This window comes from Arachis ipaensis, chromosome B2 (assembly GCF_059453495.1).
Source record: "Arachis ipaensis isolate K30076 ecotype BB chromosome B2, ASM5945349v1, whole genome shotgun sequence".
Lineage (NCBI taxonomy): Eukaryota > Viridiplantae > Streptophyta > Magnoliopsida > Fabales > Fabaceae > Arachis > Arachis ipaensis.
In genome coordinates, this window is record NC_142437.1 from 45,029,745 (window position 1) to 45,034,423 (window position 4,679).

Genomic DNA, 4,679 nt, shown 5'->3' on the forward strand with positions numbered 1-4,679 from the left:
CAAAAAAAATTTTTCAAAAATCTTTCAAAAAAATTTCTCATCTGTTTTCGAAAAAAAATAAAATAAAAATTCTTTTCAAAAATATTTAATTTATGTTCTTTAGAATTTTTAAGAATGAATTCTAGTGTTTCATGAAGCATGTGAAGCCTGGCTGGCTGTAAAGCCATGTCTAAATTCTTTTGGACTAAGGCTTCCAACCATCAGCATGGAAGCAAGTTAATTGGAATGTCAGCCGTGTCATGTCTGAGTTACATACAAAAGCTTGGCTGGCTATTAAGCCATGCCTAACCCTCAGATTGGAGCTTTAGAATAAGAATACAAGATTCCTGGAATTCATATTAAAAATTTTGAAATCCTTATTTTTCTTTTTCACACTAATTTTCGAAAAATATAAAAAAAAAATACAAAAAAATTAGAAAATCATAAAAAAATCAAAAATATTTTGTGTTTCTTGTTTGAGTCTTGAGTCAATTTTAAGTTTGGTGTCAATTGCATGTTCATCCTGCATTTTTCGAAAAAATCATGCATTCATAGTGTTCTTCATGATCTTCAAGTTGTTCTTGGTGAGTCTTCTTGTTTGATCTTGATGTTTTCTTGTTGTGTCTTTTCTTGTTTTTCATGTGCATTTTTGCATTCATAGAGTCTGAACATGAAAGATTTCTAAGTTTGGTGTCTTGCATGTTTTCTTTGCATATAAAAATTTTTCTAAAATATGTTCTTGATGTTCATCATGATCTTCAAAGTGTTCTTGGTGTTCATCTTGATATTCATAGTGTTCTTGCATACATTCATTGTTTTGATCCAGAATTTCCATGCATTGCATCATTTTTCATGTTTTTCTCTTTCATCATTAAAAATTAAAAAATAAAAAAAAATATATCTTCCCCTTTTTCTCTCTTAAAATTTCGAAAATTAGATTTGACTTTTTCAAAAATTTTTAAAATCTAGTTGTTTTTATGAGTCAAATCAAATTTTCAATTTAAAAATCTTATCTTTTTCAAAATCTTTTTCAAAAATCAAATCTTTTTCATTTTTCTTATTTTCGAAAATTATAAAAATATTTTTCAAAAATCTTTTTTCTTATCTTTATCACATAATTTTCGAAAATAACATCATCAATTAATGCTTTGATTCAAAAATTTCAAGTTTGTTACTTGCTTGTTAAGAAAGATTCAAACTTTAAGTTCTAGAATCATATCTTGTGATTTCTTGTGAATCAAGTCATTAATTGTGATTTAAAAAATCAAATCTTTTTCAAAACTAATTTCAAAATCATATCTTTTTCAAAAATATCTTCTTATCTTATCTTTTTCAAAAATTTGGTTTTAAAATATCTGCTCTAACTTCTTATCTTCTTATCTTTTCAAAATTGATTTTCAAATTTGTTTCAACTAACTAACTAACTTTTTGTTTGTTTCTTATCTTTTTCAAAACTACCTAACTAACTCTCTCTCTCTAATTTTCGAAAATCCCTTCCCTCTTTTTCAAAATTTCTTTTTAATTAACTAATTATTTTAATTTTTGATTTTAATTTTCGAAAATTACTAACCTTTTTCAAAAACTATTTTCGAAAATCACTAACTCTTTTTCAAAAATAATTTTTGAAAATTCTCTTTCTCTCTCATCTCCTTCTATTCATTTATTCATCTACTAACAATTCTCTTCATCTCACATCTCTGCTCTCCTCACCCTTGTGTTTCTTTCCTTACATTACATTCTTTTCTTCTTCTTTTCTTCTACTCACAAAGGGAACCTCTATATTTGGGTAAAAAGGATCCCTATTATTATTATTTTTCTGTTCCTTTTTTTTCATATGAGCAGGAGCAAGGACAAGAATATTCTTGTTGAAGCAGATCCAGAACCTGAAAGGACTCTGAAGAGGAAACTAAGAGAAGCTAAATTACAACAATCCAGCAAGCACCTTTCAGAAATTTTCGAACAGGAAGAGGAGATGGCAACCGAAAATAATAATAATGCAAGGAGGATGCTTGGTGACTTTACTGCACCTAATTCCAATTTACATGGAAGAAGCATCTCCATCCTTACCATTGGAGCAAACAATTTTGAGCTGAAACCTCAATTAGTTTCTCTGATGCAGTAGAACTGCAAGTTTCATGGACGTCCATATGAAGATCCTTTTCAGTTCTTAACTGAATTCTTGTAGATATGTGATACTGTTAAGACTAATGGAGTAGATCCTGAAGTCTACAGGCTCATGCTTTTCCCTTTTGCTGTAAGAGACAGAGTTAGAGTATGGTTGGACTCTCAACCTAAGGATAGCCTGAACTCTTGGGATAAGCTGGTCAAGGCTTTCTTAGCCAAGTTCTTTCCTCCTCAAAAGCTGAGTAAGCTTAGAGTAGATGTTCAAACTTTCAGACAGAAAGAAGGTGAATCCCTCTATGAAGCTTGGGAGAGATACAAGCAACTGACCAAAAAGTGTCATTCTGGCATGCTTTCAGAATGGACCATCCTGGATATATTCTACGATGGTCTGTTTGAATTAGCTAAGATGTCATTGGATACTTCTGCAGGTGGATCCATTCACCTAAAGAAAACGCCTGCAGAAGCTCAAGAACTTATTGACATGGTTGCTAATAACCAGTTTATGTACACTTTTGAGAGGAATCCTGTGAGTAATGGGACGCCTATGAAGAAGGGAGTTCTTGAAATTGATACTCTGAATGCTATATTGGCTCAGAATAAAATATTGACTCAGCAAGTCAATATGATTTCTCAGAGTCTGAATGGAATGCAAGCTGCATCCAACAGTACTCAAGAGGCATCTTCTGAAGAAGAAGCTTATGATCCTGAAAACCCTGCAATAGCAGAGGTGAATTACATGGGTGAACCATATGGAAACACCTATAATCCTTCATGGAGAAATCACCCAAATCTCTCATGGAAGGATCAACAAAAGCCTTAACAAGGCTTTAATAATGGTGGAAGAAACAGGTTTAACAATAGTAAACCTTTTCCATCATCTTCTCAGCAACAGACAGAGAACTCTGAACAAAATACCTCTAATTTAGCAAACTTAGTCTCTGGTCTGTCCAAGGCCACTGTAAGTTTCATGAATAAAACAAGGTCTTCCATTAGAAATTTGGAAGCACAAGTGGGCTAGCTGAGTAAAAGGATCACTGAAATCCCTCCCTGTACTCTCCCAAGCAATACAGAAGAAAATCCAAGGAGAGAGTGCAAGGCCATTGACATAACCACAATGGCCGAACCCAAAGAGGGAGAGGAGGATGTGAATCCCAAGGGGGAAGACCTCCTGGGACGTCCAGTGATCAATAAGGAGTTTCCCTCTGAGGAACCAAAGGAATCTGAGACTCATTTAGAGACCATAGAGATTCTATTAAACCTCCTTATGTCATTCATGAGCTCTGATGAGTATTCCTCTTCTGAAGAGAATGAGGATGTTACTGAAGAGCAAGTTACCAAGTACCTTGGTGCAATCATGAAGCTGAATGCCAAATTATTTGGTATTGAGACTTGGGAAGATGAACCTCCCTTGTTCACCAATGAACTAAGTGATCTGGATCAACTGACATTGCCTCAGAAGAAACAAGATCCTGGAAAGTTCCTAATACCTTGTACCATAGGCACCATGACCTTTGAGAAGGCTCTGTGTGACCTTGGTTCAGGGATAAACCTCATGCCCCCTCTCTGTAATAGAGAAACTGGGAATCTTTGGGGTGCAAACTGCTAAAATCTCATTAGAGATGGCAGACAATTCAAGAAAACAGGCTTATGGACAAGTAGAGGACGTGTTAGTAAAGGTTGAAGGTCTTTACATCCCTGCTGATTTCATAGTCCTAGATACTGGGAGGGATGAGGATGAATCCATCATCCTTGGAAGACCCTTCCTAGCCACAGCAAGAGCTGTGATTGATGTTGACAGAGGTGAACTATTCCTTCAATTGAATGAGGACTCCCTTGTGTTTAAAACTCGAGGTCATCCTTCTGTAAACATGGAGAGGAAGCATAAAAAGCTTCTCTCATTGCAGAGTCAACCAGAGCCCCCACAGTCAAACTCTAAGTTTGGTGTTGGGAGGCCACAACCAAACTCTAAGTTTGGTGTTGAACTCCCATATCCAAACTCTAAGTTTGGTGTTGGGGAGTCTCAATAATGCTCTGAACATCTGTGAGGCTCCATGAGAGCCCACTGTCAAGCTATTGACATTAAAGAAGCGCTTGTTGGGAGGCAACCCAATTTTTATTTTTAACTATATTTTTATTAGTTATATGTCTTTATAGGTACATGATCATGTGGAGTCACAAAATAAATCAAAAAAATTGAGAACGAAAAAAAAAAACAGCAGAAGAAAAATCACACCCTGGAGGAGGATCTCACTGGCGTTTAAATGCCAGTAAGAAGCATCTGGCTGGCATTCAACGCCAGAACAGAGCATGGTTCTGGCGCTAAACGCCCAAAATGGGCAGCATCTGGGCGTTTGAACGCCAGAATTGCACCCTGGAGAAGAGCTGGCGTTGAACGCCCAGAACAAGCATGGTTCTGGCGTTCAACGCTAGAAATGGGCAACAAATGGGCGTTCAACGCCCAGAACAAGCACCAATCTGGCGCTGAACACCGAGAGTTGTGTGCAAGGGTATATTGCATGCCTAATTTGGTGCAAGGTTGTAAATCCTTGAACACCTCAGGATCTGTGGACCCCACA

At 35.9% G+C, this 4,679-nt stretch overlaps 1 non-coding gene across 1 annotated transcript; it reads right to left on the reverse strand.

Moving 5' to 3' along the window:
- Positions 1–2,347: 2,347 nt before the first annotated feature.
- LOC148573818 (small nucleolar RNA R71) lies at positions 2,348–2,451 on the reverse strand. Its single transcript, XR_015906671.1, has one exon. It is a non-coding gene; the product is annotated as a small nucleolar RNA R71 (small nucleolar RNA).
- Between the last annotated feature and the right edge of the window lie 2,228 nt (positions 2,452–4,679).